Source organism: Heptranchias perlo, unplaced genomic scaffold (genome assembly GCF_035084215.1).
Source record: "Heptranchias perlo isolate sHepPer1 unplaced genomic scaffold, sHepPer1.hap1 HAP1_SCAFFOLD_52, whole genome shotgun sequence".
Taxonomy (NCBI): domain Eukaryota; kingdom Metazoa; phylum Chordata; class Chondrichthyes; order Hexanchiformes; family Hexanchidae; genus Heptranchias; species Heptranchias perlo.
Window position 1 is genome coordinate 332,927 of NW_027139537.1, and position 21,696 is coordinate 354,622.

A 21,696-nucleotide genomic window follows, 5' to 3' on the forward strand; every position below is an offset into this window, starting at 1 on the left:
ATTTCACAGGGATACATTTACTGCGCTGTATTTCGGAAGGCTGCAGAGAAGGATCGGTGGCGAAGGTCAGGCAGGGAATCCCAGAGCATCGCGCCGAAACAAACATTTCACTGTTTTTTTTCACGTGCATGATATCCGACCGCAGTGTAAATTATGGCGAATCAGGCAAGCTCAGATGACATTGTTCACAGAGTGCTTTCTTGCAGCCAAATCAGACATTAGAAAACTTGAAATGAGATGAAGAGATCGGAGCCATTTAAAGTGCTCCCAGTTCCTGCAGATCAGGAATTAAAACCTGGCACCGGCTTCAGGGCGATCAGAATGAGGCAATGAATCCGAAAGTGGGAAGTAAAAGGAAGCACTATCGCCCCTGGGTGGGCTCGAACCACCAACCTCTCGGTTAACAGCCGAACGCGCTAACCGATTACGCCACAGAGACCATCTGGTGTGGCTGTTTGCAAGATGCACTAAAGCAGCGTGTCACCTAGCCAAAGTTACATGTTGCAGCCACAGAAATGCAATTGACCACGATCAGTGTTACTTTTCCAGAAATATAGGATGGGACATTGTTTGTGGAAACATGGAAACGGTCTGGTCTCGCTCACAGCATCGATATCACCGCCAACCAGCTCTCCTGCAACCGGCGCGCCAACCGGTGCTTTGTCTGTTAGTTCGTTGCACTGTGGGAGAACCTTCGTCACACTGACTGCAGCGGTTTAAAAAGACGGTTCACCACCACCTTCTCAAGGGCAATTGGGGATGGGCAATAAATGCCGGCCTCGCCAGCGACGCCCACATCCCATGAATGAATAAAAAAGTATTCTGAGCGTCCTGACGCTGATTTCAGTTTTTGAAGCCTGATCTGCAGTAACTGGGAGCGGTTTAAATGGCTCCGACCTCTTAATTTCACCCACAACATCAGAGTAACTGTTCCAGGGGGACAGGCCGACTCAGCTGCGTCTTGACCGCCTGTCTGGTCAGTCCTTTATTCGTCTCCAATTCCGTTTCCCAAAGCGTTTCTACAGATTCACAAAGCTGTTTGTCATTTCGGTTCCTTTCGATTTGTCCAGCTCCCGACTGGCAATAATTTGCAAACCTGGTTGCAACCCTCCGCCTTGCATCGTGTCCGGGGATGGGTTATGTGGAGAGACTGGAGAAGCTGGGATTGTTCTTCTTAGAGCAAAAAAAGGTGAAGGGGAGATTTAATAGAGGCGTTCAAAATTATGAGGGGATTTTGATAGAATGGATGGGGAGAAGCTGTTTCCATTGGCAGGAGGGTCGATAACCAGAGGACACAGCCTGCATTTGTCGAGCGCCTTTAACGTAGTAAAACGTCACAAGGTGCTTCACGGGAGCGTTATTAAACAAAATTTGACACTAAGCCACATAAGGAGATATTGGGACAGGTGACCAAAAGCTTAGTCGAAGAGGTAGGTTTTAAGGTATGTGTTAAAGGAGAGAGAGGCGGAGAGGTTTAAGGAGGCATTTCCAGAGCTTAGGTAGCTGAAGGCACAGCCGCCAATGGTGTAGCGATTTAAATCGGGGATGCGCAAGAGGCCAGAATTGGAGGAGCACAGAGATTTTTTACATTCGTTCATGGGATGTGGGTGTCGCTGGCAAGGCCAGAATTTATTGCCCAAACCTAATTGCCCTTGAGAAGGTGGTGTTGAGCCGTCTTCTTGAACCGCTGCAGTCCGTGTGGTGAAGGTTCTCCCTCAGTGTTGTTCGGTAGGGAGTTCCAGGATCCAACGGCGATGAAGGAACGGCCGATATATTTCCAAGTCGGGATGGTGTGTGACTTGGAGGGGAACGTGCAGGTGGTGTTATTCCCATGTACTTGCTGCCTTTGTCCTTCTAGATGGTTGAGGTCACGGGTTTGTGAGGTGCTGTGCAAGAAGGCAATCGAGTAACAAGTCGAGCAATGTATTCCGCTCAATCATTGATCATTCCATTCAGATCTTCTGCTTTTCAGCTGCACTTCCCCCCAAACATTGCAAATAATTTTGCTCAGTATTTGTTTCGCTTGTTTAATATTTTGTTCTCCGGCTTAGCTAGATTAATATTTCATTTCAATTATCAATGACAGAGAGCAATGAACAATGAACTAGTGAGCAAAGTTTCGTTTATTATTAAAAAGCAGTGATTCCGAAATTATCCAGGCTGATATGAATGGTATAAGAAGTAGTGATTTCGACATGATTTAAATACGCAGCCTTCAGAATCCAGAGTCAGACGCGCTACCGTTTCACCACGAGGTCTACTGATGGCATAGATTATATATATATATATATATATTATATATATACTTATTATATACTTAAATATATATGTTTGATGCAGTGTTCCCTTGTGGTTGGGAATAGTTCATTGCACAAAAATAATTCAAGTCTGTGAGACATTTAATGTTTTTTTAATCGCCATTAATACGTTCTGTTGCACACTGAAGGAAATGCTAACTTGTTTGCCAAGTGACAATTAAAACGTCAATAAATCTTTGTGTTTTGTATGTCATGAACTTTTATCCCTTCCCGTTTTACATACTGTATTTTAGGAGTCTGCTTAAAAGTGTTTTGTGCTTATTATACCAGGAATCTGGTGTAGCCGTTGTTAAATTTAAAAAGGTTTGTAGCCCCTTTCATGCATGAACAAACTCGACCCTGGAGGTTTATGGGGAGCAAGTCCCAACAACATGCTTCCCTCCGAGGTTAAATCGGGGACTTTCTGCATGTAACTGGTGAACATGATAACCGCTGCACTATGGAAATGAGAAACTTTTCGTTCTTAGCTCTGAAGGAAGTGTCTCGGGAAAACATGAACTGTTGACTCTCTTTGCACTGACTCTTTTCACGAATATTTAATCGATCGAAACTGTCCAAGTCACAGGGAAAAAATGTCAAAGTCATTAAACTCCCGAATTAGCCCCAAAATCTATCAATCTCAGTTTTGAAATTTTCAATTGACCCCCAGCCTCAACTGCTTTTTGAGGGAGAGAGTTCCAGAATTCCACTCCCCTTTGTGTGAAGAAGTGCTTCCTGACATCAACCCTGAACGGCCCAGCTCTAATTTTAAGGTTATGCCCCCTTGTTCTGGACTCTCCCCACCAGAGGAAATAGTCTCTATCTGCCCTGTCAAATCCTTTAATAATCCAAACACCTCAATTAGATCACCCCTTAATATTCTGCACTCAAGGGAATGCAAGTCTGGTCTTTGCAACCTGTCCTCATAATTGCTTATCAAGGATAGCCAACAAAAAGGGTTTTACGACGGCTGGCTCTTTAATGCGTTGGGTTTTGTCAACGGGCTCGTTGGTCTAGGGGTATGATTCTCGCTTCGGGGTTATCTGTCCAAATATGTGAGAGGTCCCGGGTTCAAATCCCGGACGAGCCCTTATTTTACTCTTCAACTTCCAAAGACAGAAAAGTACCCAAATCAACCCACATGAGTGAAACAATTCCAATGTTTCATACTATTACCAAACACAACTGCCCAACGTGGTTCTGATGAAAGGTCATTGACCTGAAACATTAACTCTGTTACTCTCTCCACAGATTCTGCCTGACCTGCTGAGGGTTTCCAGAATTTTCTATGTCATCAGAGTATCACTTCCCTCATCACCTAACTGCACTCCTCCACTAGATGTCGCCTTGTGGTGCAAGCAGGCTCCTTCGGCACAGCCAGGTGTTCTGCTTTCGGCATTAATTATAACTATAACTTTTGAACTTGTTAGTTAAAACATATGGCCTTGCCCATTGACCAGAGAGCAGAATGGTGTTTGTCTCTCACAAGTACAGCCCTTTCCCGCTTCGTCAGCTTGGAATGATACGTTGCAATCATACATATCTCACACCTCTCCTGCTTCCCTGTGAAGCTGGTAAGACGAATAGCACACAATGCTGTCTGACACACATACACACCAGCTCTGAATGATTTAAAGGCCTTGTTATGATTGTCAGAGAATTGTTTATATCAAAAGGATAATTAAACTTATGAGTATTATGATATCAGCTCCGATCCAAGAGTTTCTGGACTTCAGAATCTACTCGTCTCTATATTAAACATATGCATGCATATAAAATGAAGCAAATCTGACTTATGATTGTAGTTTCATTCTCCCAACAGAGATTTATACTTCCTTACTTAAGAGGCAAATGGTAAAGGTTAATATTAATTCAATATAAAGACTAACTCTTTCCTTACAATACAGATACCCCAAACTAATATAACACTTCAAACTGATAGAGCTTCTCAAATTAAAAGAGTACCTCAAACTAATACGGTACCTCAAGCTAATACAATACCTGAAACGGATAGAGAATCTGAAACTAATATAATACCTCAAGCCAATACATCATCTCAAACTAATAAAGAACCTCAAACTAATACAGTACCTCAATCAAATACAACACCTTAAACTAATACAGTACCTCAAACCGATACAGAACCTGAAACATAAATTAATACCTCAAACTCATACAGCATCTCAATCTAATACAGTATCTCAAAGCAATAAAGTACCTCAAACAAATACAACAGCTTAATCCAATACAGCACCTCAAACTGATGCAGAATCTGAAATTAATATTTTTTTTATTCGTTAATGGGATGTGGGTGTCGCTGGCGAGGCCGGTATTTATTGCCCATCCCTAATTACCCTTGAGAAGGTGGTGGTGAGCCGCCTTGTTGAACCGCTGCAATCCGTGTGACGAAGGCTCTCCCGCAGTGCTAACAAGTAACAGACAAAGCAGCGATTAGCGCGCCGGTTGCAGGAGAGCTGGTTGGCGGTGATATCGATGCTGTGAGCGAGATCAGACCGTTTCCATGTTTCCACAAACAATGTTCCTTCCTTTATTTCTGGAAAAGTAACACTGATAATGGACAACGACATTTCTGTGGCTGCAACATGAAACTTTGACCAGGTGACACGCTGCTTTCGTGTATCTTGCAAGAAACCACACCGGTTGGTCTCTGTGGCGCAATCGGTTAGCGCGTTCGGCTGTTAACCGTAAAGGCTGATGTTTCGAGCAAGAAAACACTCAATGAACAATATCATCTGAGCATGCCATTCGCAATAGTTTAAACTGCGGTCGGATAACAGGTACATGAAAAAAACTGTGAAATGTTTGTGTGGGCGCGATGCTCTGGGATTCCCTGCCTGACCATCGCCACCTGTCCTTCTCTGCAGCCTTCCGAAATACAGCGCAGGAAATGTATCCCTGTGAAATGAGCTCCTGGACAATGATACGGAAATTAGTTTGGCTGAGGGGTTATATCCATATCACAGAGCTTGAAGCATCAGTTTTCCGTAGTATAGTGGTTATCACGTTTGCCGAGCAGGCGAAAGGTCCCCGGTTCGGAACTGGGCGGGCGCGTTTTGTAAACCTTGTCCCCATTAAAAATGATTAAATATTTAACGATTCACATTGCTGAATGATGTGAACAAAGTCCATATCTCCCAGCCCTGTTCATGCAGTCCGCTGGGAGCAGGCGATGAATGCCAGCGTGATATTGGCGGTGAAGGCTGCTTCCAAGACTGTCTCACACCCAGTGGGATCTGGCGGAGATTTGATAAGCCCTATCTATTTAACCAATATATGAAACGGTGTTTGAGAAACATTCAAAAAATATAATAACATCCAGGATCCTGTCTTCAGAGTGCGTGGCGCAAAGGTCTGACTCCAGATCAAAAGTCTGCGTGTTCACATCACATCTCACCGCTCACCGCTCACATGAGACTGGATAATTCCCGAATGAAGGTTTTAATTGCTTTTTCACACAAAACAAAACAGAAGTTTGGTCTGAACCCTGACTCAGTACCTCCCCAGTGGCAGGGAGGGGAGCGCCTGATACCCTCATTTATTTCATGCAACAAACTGACACGAATACTGGTATTGATTCAAAATCGACCTGCAGATGGACACACACAGAAAAAAGACAACCACAGAAACAGACAGCAACTACTTGTATATATATATATATATATATATATATCTGTATATATCGCCTTTAACGTGGTCACACTGAAAGGAGACTACCTAAAAATCACTGAGTGCAAATTTAAAATCACGGTCACTATTTATTTAGGGCTGAAAGAAATAACAATAAACATGGCATGATGTGGAGATGCCGGTGATGGACTGGGGTTGAAATTGTAAACAATTTTACAACACCAAGTTATAGTCCAGCAATTTTATTTTAAATTCACAAGCTTTCGGAGGCTTCCTCCTTTCTCAGGTGAACGTTTGTTGGAAACGTTTGTCATTTTCAACAAACGTTCACCTGAGGAAGGAGGAAGCCTCCGAAAGCTTGTGGATTTAAAATAAAATTGCTGGACTATAACTTGGTGTTGTAAAATTGTTTACAATAAACATGGCAGTCAGCGTCCGCGGTGAGACGGTGTCGAACTTGTTTGCTGCGAAGTTCACCGCTGGGCTAAAGTTGAAGGACGCGAACCCACTCAATGTAAAGAATGAGCTCAGAACCAACAGGTCCCGTCAACGTCAAACACCTCCTTTCTTGTTCAATGGAGGGAGTAGAGGCGTGTTCATCATCAGACGCCAGCAACTTTAAGAAATGGAACAGATAAAGGCACAGATGCAAGTTCCAAATCTTTTCAATGCAAAGTTATTTCACTTTACTTAAAGTGCCGTGAGGCTGAAAACGGGTCCCAGATGATTTGCGTTCACTCGTGACTTGTTTTTCAGTGTTTGTCCGTCAGATTTGCAAAATATTTCCACGTCTTGGTAAAAATGAGCAATGTCAGAAGTGGGATTCGAACCCACGCCTCCAGAAGAGACTGCGACCTGAACGCAGCGCCTTAGACCGCTCGGCCATTCTGACTACCAATACCATGCTTTATTCTGCATTATTTCTGCACTGTTGGCCAGTGATGGCAGCATGAAACTTAAAAATGGTCCTCGCCTAATGTGGGGCTCGAACCCACGATCCTGAGATTAATAGTCTCATGTTCTACCAACTGAGCTAGCCAGGCCTGAGCACTAATAACCGCCTTATCTGTTATTGCAGCAAGCAGGAGAAAGACTCCATTTCAAATGAGGGACAGGATCAACTGTCACTTCGAAAGGCACGGACCAATCAAGGGCAGTCAGCATGGATTTGTTGAGGGGAGGTCGTGTCTAACTCACCTGATTGAATTTTTCGAGGAGATGACAAGGAGGATCGATGAGGGTAGCGCAATTGATGTAGTCTGCATGGATTGTAGCAAGGCTTTTGAAAAATTCCCACATGGCAGATTGGTCGAAAAAGTAAAGGCCCATGGGATCCAAGGGAATGTGGCTTATTGGATCCAAAATTAGCTGAGTGGTAGAAAGCAAAGGGTAATGGTCAACGGGTGTTTTTGCGGCTGGAAAGCTGTTTCCAGTGGGGTGTCGCAGGGCTCGGTATTTGGTCCTTTGCTTTTTGTGGTATACATTAACGATTTGAACTTAAGCGTAGGGGGTATGATTGAGAAATTTGCGGGTGACACAAAAGTAGGCCGTGTGGTTGATAGCGAGGAGGAAAGCTGTAGACTGTGGGGGTTCAGGCAATTATCTGATAAAAAAACACTCATACTATCTCTGAACGAATTTTGAACGAATACGTATGTTTGACCCGGCACAGGCACGATGGGCCGAATGACCTCCTCCAGGGGACAATCATAATACAATGATACTAAGTGTTGTCAGACGGAAAAGCAACACATTCCAAATAAGAGCACCGAGAGGAAACTAGTCTTACAGCATAACAGCACGGTGAGATATTGTATTTGAGAAGGATGAGGAGGGATAGTTTATCATGGTGGTAGTAACATAGGATATCATTTGTGACTTTGATCAGGACCATTTCATGCTGCGACAGGGGCGGAAACCTAAATGGAGAGATTCAGCCCGGGCGCGGCCCCATCGTGTGCGGTGAGACGGAGGGGGGCGGGTGGAAGCTGCATAAAAGTTTAAAACGGTACTCGCCCAACGTGGGACTCAAACCCACTACCCTGTGAGTTTTTAAAGATAAGGGGGAGCAGCCACTGTCTGTGTCTCCAGCTGCAATGGAAACAACACATTCCAAGTACGAGCAGAGAGAGCACACCATTCAGCTACCCATTGTGTTACATACCATGCCATCGGTTTCCGTAGTGTAGTGGTTATCACGTTTGCTTTACACGCGAAAGGTCCCCGGTTCGATCCCGGGCGGAAACATTATGTTGGAACTTGGTCTCCTCAAGCATCCAGATCGATTTTCTTCTCCTGCCAAAAAGGGAGACAGTGGCTCCTCCCTTATGCTTTGTCAGCTGCAATCTTTTACTTCATTAAACAGATAATTTTGAGTGAGAGAAAACTGATCCACAGTGACGCTCTTTTCAAGTTTTATTCCCTTCTAATATGGAAGGATATATTGGCTTTGGACAGAGTGGCTTTTGAAAGGAGTTAGTCGGGTGGGATCGACAAACCTTTTCCAATGGTGGGGGACAAGGGAACCGAACCAACCATCCACCAAGTTCTCCCGAATTCTCCGGTTCAATGGGAAACCAACCAACAAAAGCCCTTTCATTGACCGTGGAGGTTCAGACAATTTTCTGAGAACAAAGCGCTCAATCTATTTCTCTTGTCTATTTCCCTATGTTTCCGGATACTGTCTGCATCTCTGCCCTGTGTTTATCTCACCATGTGTCCACCTGCAGGGTGGTTTTTGAACGAAGATGTGTGTCTGTCTTCTGTTCTTTCCATTAAATAAATGAGGTTATCAGGTGCTTCCCTCCCGACACTGGAGAACCAGAGACAGAATTTAGAGCAGGGTTCTGTTCATTGTGAAGACGCAAAGAAAACATGAATTGAACAATTTTTTTGAACCAGCTCTAAGGGAAAAAATTCTATTACCCCAATGTGATTTGAACACGCGACCTTCTGATCTGAAGTCAAACGCGCTACCTTTGCGCCACGAAGCCTGAATGCTATAATGGGTATTTGTTTCTATCAATGTTTGCCAAGCACCGCTTTATCGCTCCGATATTGGTGGAATGTGTTGCGCTTTCAAATCCCCGCCCACTCCCACCGGATGTCAGGCAGCATCAGAAGCTTCATCTGTCAGCGGCAGTGTGGCGCTCGCTTACATCGCCTGCTGTCAGCGGACTGCAGCAAATCCAATTACATTCATCCTGCACCCAGAATTATCACATTACAGGAAAAGGATGTGGGAAACTGCTCAAAACACATAACAGGAGGGGAAACTTCTGAAAAACACGTGGACTTTCGCTGTTTGGACTTTGGTTAGAATTGCAAAAAAGAACGTGTGAAAATATAAACTATGGATGTGATGTTTATATGTAAAGTGAATGTTTGTGAGCGGATTTCTCCCGTTACTGAGGCAACTATGGGTTGTTAATCCATCAACAATAACTTCCGCTTGATTTTAGTCCGAGTGGTTACAAAATATCAAGTTTAATAGATTGACTTACAACAGAGTTGCACGACAGCTGTCTTCAACATTACATTCACAGTATTATCATTATAATACAACTGTCTATAGATTACATTAATGACAAGCAATCAGCACAACCTGACCTGCCTGCGAATCCAGGTAGATCAGACCTGACCTTTGCGGACTGCCTATGGCAATGGACTTCTGACTGTCCCCTATTGAGAGCTCTAACATTTGAGAAGGGAGCATGCCCGATGTTTATACGATTCGGCTGCATTGTTCTGTACGTTAGCACCACTGATCTTAACTCATGGTCGTAAACCATCCCACTTTGCTGACTCTCCGAAACCACTAAGGATTGTTTCATGTCTTAGTGTTTATTTAGCCTTTCTCCATCATCAGAATTTGGATGCTTATGCCAGGTTCGCACAACGTGGAGTTCAGGTGTCCAGGACACCCAAGTTTCTCTGGACATCAACCTTTAATAGTTTCTCAACGTTTAAAAATATTCTGTTTTTCTGTTCTTCCAAACAAAGTGAATAACCTCACATTTCCCCACATTAGACTCCATCTGCCACCTTCTTGCCCACACACTTAACCTGTCTATATCCCTTTGCAGACTCTTTGTGTCCTCCTCACATCTTACTTTCCCACCTAGCTTTGTATCATCAGCAAACCTGGATACATTACACTCGATCCCTTCATCAAGTCATTAAAAGTCTTCTCCAGGCATATAAATAGTAAACGGGTAGTAAGAGGAGTTTTAAGACCGATTAGGGACCAAAAGGAGTATTTTGCATCTGTCTTTACCGAGGAAGAAAATGATGCGTAAATCACAGTAAAAGGGGAGGTAGTTGAGATACTGGATGGGGTGAAAATTGATCAAGAGGAGGTACTAGAAAGGCTGGCTGTACTTTAAGTTGATAAGTCACCAGGTCCGAATGAGATGTATCCTAGCTTGCTGAGGGAAGTAAGGGTGTAAATTGGAGAAGTCCTGGCCATAATCTTTCAATCCTCCTTAGATACAGGGTTTGGTGCCAGAGAACTGGAGAATTGCAGATGTTACACCCTTGTTCAAAAAAGGGTGTAAGGATAAACCCAACAACTACAGGCCAGTCAGTTTAACCACGGTGGTGGGAAGCTTTTAGAAACGATAATCTGGGACAAAATTAATCGTGATTTGGACAAGTGTGGATTGATAATAGAAAGCCACTGTGGATTTGTTAAAGGCAAATCGTGATTGAGTTTTGTGATGAGTTAACAGAGAGGGCTGATGAGGGCAATGTGGTTGATGTTGTGTACATGGACTTTCAAAAGGCGTTTGATAAAGTGCCACAAAACAGTCTTGTCAAAATGGGCGATAGTGGCTGCTTCCTTATTTTTTAAAAGCGCTTTCTGTTATTTCACTCAACAGATAACTTTGCGTGAGCGAGAACTGATCCACAGTGAGGCTTATTTCAAGTTTATACCCTTTTAATCTGAAAGGATATATTGGCCTTGGAAGGAGTGCAGCACAGATTCACCAGATTGTTACCAGGGTGCAATGCGTTAAATTATGAGAAGATGTTGTATAAACTACGCTTAAAATCACACAAGTGACACCGCAAAATGTTTTCATTTTTCTTACATACATTAATGACCTGGACTTGGGTGTACAGGGTATAATTTCAAAGTTTGCAGATGAAAACGAAAATCGGGAATGCAGTAAACAATGTGGTGGATCGTATCAGACTTCAGGAGGACATAGACAGCCTGGTGAAATGGACTTTATTAATGGAGGCATAAAGTACAAAAGCAACAAAGTTATGTTAAACGTTTATAAAACACTGGTTCGGCTGCAGCTGGAGTATTGTGTTCAATTCTGGGCACCGCACTTTAGGAAAGATGTCAAGGCCTTGGAGAGGGTGCAGAGGAGATTTACTAGAAAGGTAACAGGGATGAGGGACTTCAGTTATGTGGCGAGAATGGAGAAGCTGGGATTATCCCCTTTCGAGCAGAGAAGGATAAGGGCAGATTAGATCGAAGTGTTCAAAATGATGAAAGGTTTTTACAGAGCAAATAAGGAGAAACTGTTTTCAGTGGCAGAAGGGTCGGTAACCAAAGGACACAGATTTAAGGTAATTGGCAAAAGAGCCAGAGGCGACATGAGGGAACATAATTTATGCAGCGAGTTGTTATGATCTGGAATGTGCTGGCTGAAAGGCCGGTGGAAGCAGATTCAATAGTGAATTTCAAAAGGGGATTGGATAAATACTTGAAAAGCAAAAAAATTGCAGTGCTTATGAGGAAAGATCTAATGGGTGGTGAGACTACTTGGATAGCTCTTTCAAAGAGCTAGCACAGGCACGATGGGCCGAATGATCTCCTTCTGTGTTGTAACATATCAAGTGTTGCTGGACGGAGAAGCAACACATTCCAAGTCAGAACAGAGACAGTAGACTAAATCAGTTCACCATTGTTTTTAATGAGATAGTAGCGGTTTCCTTAGTGTAGCGGTTATCGCGTTTGCTTTAGACGCGAAAGGTTCCCGAGTGTAAACATTATGTGGAAACTTGCTCTCCATAAACATCCAGGGAGGAGTTTTTTCTACTACCAAAAAGGGCGACAGTGGCTGCTCCCTTATTCTTGAAAAGCTGCATCTTTTACTTCACGAAACAGATAACTTTGAGTGAGAGAAAACTGATCCTCAGTGACGCTCATTTCAAGTTTTATTCCCTTTTAATCTAAAAGGGTATATTGGCCTTGGAAGGAGCGTAGCCCAGATTTACCAGAATGTTAGCAGGGCTCGAAGGGTTAAATTATGAGGAGCAGTTACATACTTGTATTCCCTGGAATATAGAAGGCTTTTTAGGATTTTGAACGGTGGATCGACAAACCCTTTCTGCTGGTGAGGGAGTCTAAGACAATATCACAATATCACAACAGCTGTTTTACGAGTGAAAACGGCCATCCATGTCACTGTGAATGTAAGAGACGAGTCTCTTAGTACCGCGTCCTGCACAGTGAATGTCAAAACTTTTAAAAGATGCAGATTTTGTCAGAGATTGCAGCCTTCCCGACTTTTCTTGCCCTTTGCGAGGCACCTGTTCCGGTTTAAATTTACAAATAGGGTGAGTTGTTGATCACGGTGCAGCAAACTCAGCGGTCCCGGGTGAATCAGCGAGAAATCAGCCCGGGCGTGGCCATAATGTGCGCGGTGACACTGCACGGGAGGTCGGGGTGCGTCAGAGCTGGGGTTCGCTCCGAAAAGCAACATAAAAAGTTTAAAGAGAACTCGCCCAACGTGGGGCTCGAACCCACGACCTTGAGATTAAAAGTCGCATGTTTTAACCGATGGAACTCGCCAGGCGTGAGCAGTCGCGCCACTCTTGTCTGTCATTGCAGTAAATTCGCCCCTGGGTGTCCATGTGCAGCAATCTCAACATGACATCCATATCATTGGCTGTGTTTATCTCTGTGTGTGTGTCCACCTGCAGGTTGATTTTGAACGAATACGAGTGTTTGTCTTCTGTTTGTAACATTAAATAAAAGAGGGCATCAGACACTTCCCTCCCTGGCACTGGGGAACTAGTGAGACAGACTTGTTATTGTGAAAACGCAAATAAAGCATTAATTGCGGAATTATACAGACTCTTATCAGCACCAATGTAGCTTTACAATATATACACCCCAATAAATAAATAATACAGACACATGTAATATATTTGCAACTAACAGAGTCAATAAACCAGAAATATTATGTGTACCTAATACAAACACTCCCAGATATATTTAGAAACCTTGTATGCGTTCCCTGGTGGTCCAGTGGTTACGATTTGGCGCTTTCACCGCCGTCGCCCCGATGCGATGCTCACTCAGGGAATTTGCTCACATAAAAAGCATTGTCAATTTCGTAGAATCATCGCAAATTTACAGCACAGAAGGAGGCTATTCGCCCCATCGCGTCCCCGCCGGCCAAAATTGAACCACCCAGCCTAATCCCACTTTCCAGCACTCGGTCTGTAGTATTGTAGGTTACGCCACTTCAGGTGCATAGCCAAGTACTTTTTAAATGTAACTAGAGATTCTGCATCTACCACCCTTTCAGGCAGTGAGTTCCAGACCCCCACCACCCTCTGGGTGAAAAGAATTCTCCTCATCTCCCCTCTGATCCTTCTATCAATCACTTTCAATCTATGCCCCCTGGTTATTGACCTCCCTGCTAAGGTGAATAGGTCCTTCCTATCCACTCAATCTCGGCCCTTCATAAATTTGTACACCTCAATTAAATCACCCCTCAGCCTCCTCTGTTCCAAAGAAAACAACCCCAGCCTATCCAATCTTTCCTCACAGCCAAATTTCTCCAGCCCTGGCAACCTCCCCGTCAATCTCCTCTGTACCCTCTCTGGTGCAATCACATCTTTTTTGACCAGTCTGCCAATTGGGACCTTGTCAAAAGCCTTGCTAAAATCCAAATAGACGACATCAAAGTACTCCAGGTGTGTTCTCACCAAAGCTCTACTTAATTGCAGCAAGACTTCCTGACTCTTATATTCCAACCTCCTTACAAAAGGACCAACATACCAGGGGCTGAGTTTAGAATCGGAGAAGAATGCAGCTCAGAAGCAGGCAATTCGGGCCATCGCGCCCGTGCCTTGTCCGACAAACCATGGATCAGATTCTCCCGAATTCCAAGGTGTGGAACGAAAGCGAACAACAAAAGCCCTTCCATTCGACCGTGGAGGTACAGGTAATTCTCTGAGAAACCGGTTTGTCTATTTCCCGGTGTTTGCCTGTCTCTCTGGCTGTGTTTATCTCTGTGCGTGTAGAGATGCAGGCTGATTTTGAATTAATAAGCGTGTTTGTGTATGTTTCTTGCAAGAAATAAATGAAGGAATCAAACGCTTCTCTACCTGACACTGGGGAACTCGTGAGGCAGAATTCAGATCAGGGTTCTGTTTATTGTGAAAAAGGGAAAGTTGCTGGTGTCTGATGATGTACACGCCTCTGCTCCCTCTATTGAACAAGAAAGGAGGTGTGTGACGTTGACCGGACCTGTTGGTTATGAGCTCATCCTTTACATTGAGTGGGTTCGCGTCTTTTAAACGGTGTCAACTTTAGCCCAGCGGTGAACTTCAGAGCAAACGAGTTCGGTACCGTCTCACCGTAGGCGCTGACTGACATGTTTATTGTTATTTCTTTCAGACCTAAATAAATAGTGACCGTGATTTTAAATTTGCACTAAGTTATTTTTAGGTAGTCCCCTTTAAGTGTTTCAAAGGTGCCTCCGAATTTATGATCGTCCGGCCATTTCACCAGCCGCGTTGAAAACAAAACATGTCTCTACCTTTTGCGTCTTTTTTCGAAAGACAAAAAATATATTTCCCGTGACCTCTGAAGGATGGACAATTACATTTCAGAAAGCTGAAGCAAGTTCACCGAGCTTGAATCGTCTGACCACGTTAAAGGCGCAAAAGTTGCTGTCTGTTCCTGTGGTTGTCTTTTTTCTGTGTGTGTCCATCTGCAGGTCGATATTGAATCAATACCAGTATTCGTGTCAGTTTGTTGCATGAAATAAATGAGGGTATCAGGCGCTCCCCTCCCAGCCACTGGGTAGGTACTGAGTCAGGGTTTGGACCAAACTTCTGTTTTTTTTGTGAAAAAGCAATTAAAACCTTCATTCGGGAATTATCCAGTCTCATGTGAGCGGTGAAAGAAACAGTGACCCCGATGTGATGTGAACACACAGCCTTTTGATCTGGAGTCAGACCTTTGCGCCTCGCACTCTGAAGACAGGATCCTGGATGTTATTATATGCATGAATGTTTCTCAAACACCGTTTCATTGATTGGTTGAATTGATAGGGCTCATCCAATCTCCGCCAGATCCCATCGGGAATAAGACAGTATTGGAATCAACCTTCACCCCCAATATCACGCTGGCATTCATCGCCTGCTCCCAGCGGACTGCAATAACAGGGCTGGGAGATATGGACTTTGTTCTCATTGAATCAGCTGTGTGTATCATTTAATATTTAATCATTTTTAATGGGAACAAGGTTTCAAAATGCTTCCAACCGTGGACCGAATGTGATAACCACTGTACTACGGAAACCTGATTCCTGAAACCTCCGTGTTAGGGATATAACCCCTCAGCCAAACTAATTTCCCGTATTACTGTCCAGGAGCTCATTTCACAGGGATACATTTACTGCGCTGTATTTCGGAAGGCTGCAGAGAAGGATCGGTGGTGATGGTCAGGCAGGGAATCCCAGAGCAGCGCGCCTACACAAACATTTCACTTTTTTTTTCATGTGCCTGATATCCGACCGCAGTGTAAATTATGGCGAATGAGGCATGCTCAGATGACATTGTTCACAGAGTGTTTTCTTGCAGCCAAATCACATATTAGAAAACTTGAAATGAGATTAGGAGATCGGAGCCATTTAAAGTGCTCCCAGTTACTGCAGATCAGGAATTCAAACCTGGTACCGGCTTCAGGGTGATCAGAATGAGGCCATGAATCCGAAATTGGGAAAAAAGGCGCAACATTCGTCCTTGGGTGGGCACAAACCACCAACCTTTTAACTAGTAACCTAACCCGCTAACCGATTGTACCACAGACACCTTCCACTTCCTTTTCTTGCAAGATACACTGAAGCAGCGTGTCACCGAGCAAAAGTTACATGTTGCAGCCGCAGAAATGCAATTGACCACGATCAGTTTTACTTTTCCAGAAATAAAGGATGAGACATTCTTTGTGGAAACAAGGAAACGGTCTGGTTTCGCTCACAGCATCGATATCACCGACAACCAGCTCTCCTGCAAACGGCACGCCCACCGGTGCTTTGTCTGTTCGTTGGTGGCACTGAGGGAGAACCTTCGCCACACTGACTGCAGCGGTTCAAGAAGACGGCTCACGACTACCTTCTCAAGGGCAATTAAGGATGGGCAATAAATGCTGGCCTCGCCAGCGACATCCACATCCCATGAACGAATAAAAATATGTCTCTGTGCTCCTCCAATTCTTGCCTCTTGCATATTCCTGATTTTAATCGCTCCACCATTGGCGCCTGTGCCTTCAGCTGCCTAGGCCCAATGCTCTGGAATTCCCTCCCTAAACCTCTCCGCCTCTCTCTCCCTTAAAACCTACCTCTTCGACTCAGCTTTTGGTCACCTGTCCCAATATCTCCTTACGTGGCTTAGTGTCAAGTTTTGTTTAATAACGCTCCTGTGAAGCACCTTGTGACGTTTTACTACGTTAAAGGCGCAAGACAAATGCAGGTTGTGTCCTCTGGTTATCGACCCTCCTTCCAATAATAACAGTTTCTCCCCATCCATTTTATCAAAATCCACTCATAATTTTGAACACCTCAGTTAAATCTCCCCTTAACATTTTTTTTGCTGTAAGTAGAACAATCCCAGCTTCTCCAGTCTCTCCACATAACCCATCCCTGGACACGATGCAATGTGACGGGTTGCGACCAGGTTTGCAAATTATTACCATTCGGGAGCTGGACAAATCGAAAGGAACCGAAATGACAAACAGCTTTGTGAATCTGTTGGTACGCTTTGGGAAACGGAATTGGAGGCGAATAAAGGACTGGCCAGACAGGCGGCTAAGATGCAGCTGAGTCGGCATGTCCCCCTCTAACAGTTAATCTGATGTTGTGGGTGAAATTAAGAATTCGGAGCCATTTAAAGCGCTCCCAGTTACTGCAGATCAGGGCTCAAAACCTGACATCAGCGTCAGGACGCTCCGAATATTTTCTTTTATTCGTTCATGGGATGTGGGCGTCGCTGGCGAGGCCGGCATTTATTGCCCATCCCTAATTGCCCTTGAGAAGGTGGTGGTGAGCCGTCTTCTTGAACCGCTGCAGTCCGTGTGGCGAAGGTTCTCCCACAGTGCTACGAAGTGACAGACAAAGCACCGGTGGGCGCGCCGGTTGCAGGAGAGCTGGTTGGCGGTGATATCGATGCTGTGAGCGAGACCAGACCGTTTCCATGTTTCCACAAACAATGTCCCATCCTTTATTTCTGGAAAAGTAACACTAATAGTGGACAATTACATTTCTGTGACTGCAACATGGAACTTTGGCTCGGTGACACGCTGCTTTAGTGTATCTTGCAAGAAAAAATACCAGATGGTCTCTGTGGCGCAATCGGTTAGCGCGTTTAGCTATTAATGGAAAAGTTTGTGCTTCGATCCCACCCAGGGACGAAAGTTAAACCTTTTTCTTTCGAATTCCGGATTCATTGCCTCATTCTGATCGCCCTGAAGCAGGTCCCAGCTTTTAATTCCTGATCTGCAGTAACGGGGAGCACTTTAAATGACTCCGATCTCTTAATCTCATTTCAAGTTTTCTAATGTGTAATTTGGCTGCAAGAAAACACTCTGTGAACAATGTGATCTGAGCATGCCTGATTCGCCATAATTTACACTGCGGTCGGATATCAGGCACATGCAAAAAAAACAGTGAAATGTTTGTGTGGGCGCGATGCTCTGGGATTCCCTGCCTGACCATCGCCACCGATCCTTCTCTGCAGCCTTCCGAAATACAGCGCAGGAAATGTATCTCTGTGAAATGAGCTCCTCGACAATGAAACGGAAATTAGTTTGGCTGAGGGTTCATGTCCCGAACACGGTAATTGAGCCATCAGGTTTTTGTATTGTTGCGGTTATCACGTTCGCCTCACACGCGAAAAGTCCCAGGTTCGAAACCAGGCGGAAGCATTTTGAAACCTTGTTCCCATTAAAAATGTGTAAATATTTTACGATTCACACTGCTGATTCAATGTGAACAAAGTCCATATCTCCCAGTCCTGTTATTGCAGTCCGCTGGGCGCATAGTGGTTATGTTACTGGACTAGTTATCCAGAGGCCTGGACTAAAATCTAGAATTTAAATTCTAATTGATTAAATAAAAATCGGAATTAAAATACTACTATTAGTGATGATGGCCATAAATCCACCGGATTGTCGTAAAAACCCATCAGGTTCACTAATGCCCTTTCGGGAAGGAAACCTGCCATCCTTACCCGGTCTGGCCGAGATGTGGTTGATTCTTACTCGACCTCTGAAATGATGGCCCAGCAAGCCACTCAGTTGTAAAACTCTCGCTACGAAATAGTCATAATAAGAATAAAACCGGACGGACCACCGGACACTACAACGGCAAAACCCCAAGCCCAGTCGACCCTGCAAGGCCCTCCTTACTAACATCTGGGGACTTGTGCTAAAATTGGGAGAGCTGTCAAGCAACAGCCTGACACAGCCATACTCACAGAATCATACATTTGAGCCAACGTCCCAGACTCTTCCATCACCATCCCTGGGTATGTCCTGTCCCACCGGCAGGACAGACCCACCAGAGGTGGCGGTACAGTGATATACAGTCAGGAGGGAGTGGTCCAGGGAGTCCTCAACATTGACTCTGGACCTCATGGCATCAGGTCAAAGATGGGCAAGGATACCTCGTGCTGATTACCACCGACGCGTCCTCCCTCAGCTGATGAATCAGTCCTCCTCTATGTTGAGCACCACTTGGATGGAAGCACTGAGGGCAGCAAGGACACAAAATGTACTCTGGGTGGGGGACTTCAATGTCCATCACCAAGAGTGGCTCGGTAGCACCACAGCTGGCCGAGTCCTGACGGACATAGCTGCTAGACTGGGCCTGCGGCAGGTGGTGAGCGAACCAACACGAGGGAAAAACTTACTTGACCTCGTCCTCACCAATCTACCTGTATTCCAGCACAATATGTAACCTCATGGCCCGGCATATTCCTCACTCTACCATTACCAACAAGCCAGGGGATCAACCCTGGTTCAATGAGGAGTGTAGAAGAGCATGCCAGGAGCAGCACCAGGCGTACCTGAAAATGAGTTGCCAACCTGGTGAAGCTACAACTCAGGACTACATGCATGCTATACAGCGGAAGCAACATGCTATAGACAGAGCTAAGCGATTCCACAACCAACGGATCAGATCAAAGCTCTGCAGTCCTGCCACATCCAGTCGTGAATGGTGGTGGACAATTAAACAACGATCGGGAGGAGGAGGCTCTGCAAACATCCCCATCCTCAATGATGGCGGAGTCCAGCACGTGAGTGCAAAAGACAAGGCTGAAGCGTTTGCAACCATCTTCAGCCAGAAGTGCCGAGTGGATGATCCATCTCGGCCTCCTCCCGATATCCCCACCATCACAGAAGCCAGTCTTCGGCCAATTCGATTCACTCCACGTGATATGAAGAAACGGCTGAGTGCACTGGATACAAAAAAGGCGATGGGCCCCGACAACATCCCAGCTGTCGTGCTGAAGACTTGTGCTGCAGAAATAGCTGCGCCTCTGGCCAAGCTGTTCCAGTACAGCTACAACACTGGCATCTACCCGACAATGTGGAAAATTGCCCAGATATGTCCTGTCCACAAAAAGCAGGACAAATCCAATCCGGCCAATTAACGCCCCATCAGTCTACTCTCAATCATCAGCAAAGTGATGGAAGGTGTCGTCGACAGTGCTATCAAGCGGCACTTACTCACCAATAACCTGCTCATCGATGCTCAGTTTGGGTTCCGCCAGGACCACTCGGCTCCAGACCTCATTACAGCCTTGGTCCAAACATGGACAAAAGAGCTGAATTCCAGAGGTGAGGTGAGAGTGACTGCCCTTGATATCAAGGTAGCATTTGACCGAGTGTGGCACCAAGGAGCCGGAGTAAAATTGAAGTCAATGGGAATCAAGGGGAAAACTCTCCAGTGGCTGTAGTCATACCGAGCACAAAGGAAGTTGGTAGTGGTTGTTGGAGGCCAATCATCTCAACCCCAAGACATTGCTGCAGGAGCTCCTCAGTGCAGTGTCCTAGGCCCAACCATCTTCAGCTGCTTCATCAATGGCCTTCCCTCCATCATAAGATCAGAAATGGGGATGCTCGCTGATGACTGCACAATGTTCAGTTCCATTCGCAACCCCTCAAATAATGAAGCAGTCCGAGCTCGCATGCAGCAAGACCTGGACAACATCCGGGCTTGGGCTCATAAGTGGCAAGTAACATTCGCGCCAGATAAGTGCCAGGCAATGACCATCTCCAACAAGAGAGAGTCTAACCACCTCCCCTTGGCATTCAACGGCATTACCATCGCCGAATCCCCCACCATCAACATCCTGGGGGTCACCATTGACCAGAAACTTAACTGGACCAGCCATATAAATACTGTGGCTACGAGAGCAGGTCAGAGGCTGGGTATTCTGCGGCGAGTGACTCACCTCCTGACTCGCCAAAGCCTTTCCACCATCTACAAGGCACAAGTCAGGAGTGTGATGTGATACTCTCCACTTGCTTGGATGAGTGCAGCTCCAACAACACTCAAGAAGCTCGACACCATCCAAGATAAAGCAGCCCGCTTGATTGGCACCCAATCCACCACCCTAAACATTCACTCCCTTCACCACCGGCGCACTGTGGCTGCAGTGTACACCATCCACAGGATGCACTGCAGCAACTCGCCAAGGCTTCTTCGACAGCACTTCCCAAACCCACGACCACTACCACCTGGAAGGACAAGAGCAGCAGGCACATGGGAACAACACCACCTGCACGTTCCCCTCCAAGTCACACACCATCCCGACTTGGAAATATATCGCCGTTCCTTCATTGTCGCTGGGTCAAAATCCTGAAACTCCCTTCCTAACAGCACTGTGGGAGAACCGTCACCACACGGACTGTAGCGGTTCAAGAAGGCGGCTCACCACCACCTTCTCAAGGGCAATTAGGGATGGGCAATAAATGCTGGCCTTTCCAGCGACGCCCACATCCCGTGAACGAATAAAAAAAAAGAGATTAAAGGAAGCTTTGTCACAAGCACCCGCATTGGGGAGACCCCTGAATGACAGACCATTTCAGTTGTACTGTCCTATCGTCACTGATTGCTCAACTGCTCTTTTAACTCAAAAACATGGAGACAAGCATAGACCGGTAGCATACTACTCTTCGAAGCTGGATCTGGTAGCACTTGGACATTCAGTTTGTACTCAGATTTTAACGGCCATTTACAATAGCCTGCAGTCGGCTGCTAATCTGACTTTACAACAGGACATTACAGTATACAGTTCTTACTCGCTAACTGCATTATTGGGCCAGCTGCAGACTCAACATCTTACGATGGCTCGTCAAATAAGTATGAGATATATCTGCTGAATAATCCTAAGTTGCGATTTAAACATTGTACTACCATCAACCCAGCATGTTTTCTCACAGAGCCACCCCTTGAACAGACTGATCCAGGACATGATTGTTTATCTTTAA

The 21,696-nt window shown here is 45.2% G+C and overlaps 5 non-coding genes across 5 annotated transcripts; 2 read left to right on the top strand and 3 right to left on the bottom strand.

Moving 5' to 3' along the window:
• Positions 1 to 365: 365 nt before the first annotated feature.
• trnan-guu (transfer RNA asparagine (anticodon GUU)) lies at positions 366 to 439 on the bottom strand. Its single transcript has one exon. It is a non-coding gene; the product is annotated as a tRNA-Asn (tRNA).
• Positions 440 to 3,299: 2,860 nt separating this feature from the next.
• Positions 3,300 to 3,387, top strand: trnap-cgg (transfer RNA proline (anticodon CGG)). Its single transcript is given in 2 exon segments — positions 3,300 to 3,335; positions 3,352 to 3,387. It is a non-coding gene; the product is annotated as a tRNA-Pro (tRNA).
• Positions 3,388 to 6,754: 3,367 nt separating this feature from the next.
• trnal-cag (transfer RNA leucine (anticodon CAG)) lies at positions 6,755 to 6,837 on the bottom strand. Its single transcript has one exon. It is a non-coding gene; the product is annotated as a tRNA-Leu (tRNA).
• A 78-nt stretch (positions 6,838 to 6,915) lies between these two features.
• Positions 6,916 to 6,988, bottom strand: trnan-auu (transfer RNA asparagine (anticodon AUU)). Its single transcript has one exon. It is a non-coding gene; the product is annotated as a tRNA-Asn (tRNA).
• A 1,131-nt stretch (positions 6,989 to 8,119) lies between these two features.
• trnav-uac (transfer RNA valine (anticodon UAC)) lies at positions 8,120 to 8,192 on the top strand. Its single transcript has one exon. It is a non-coding gene; the product is annotated as a tRNA-Val (tRNA).
• Positions 8,193 to 21,696: the final 13,504 nt, after the last annotated feature.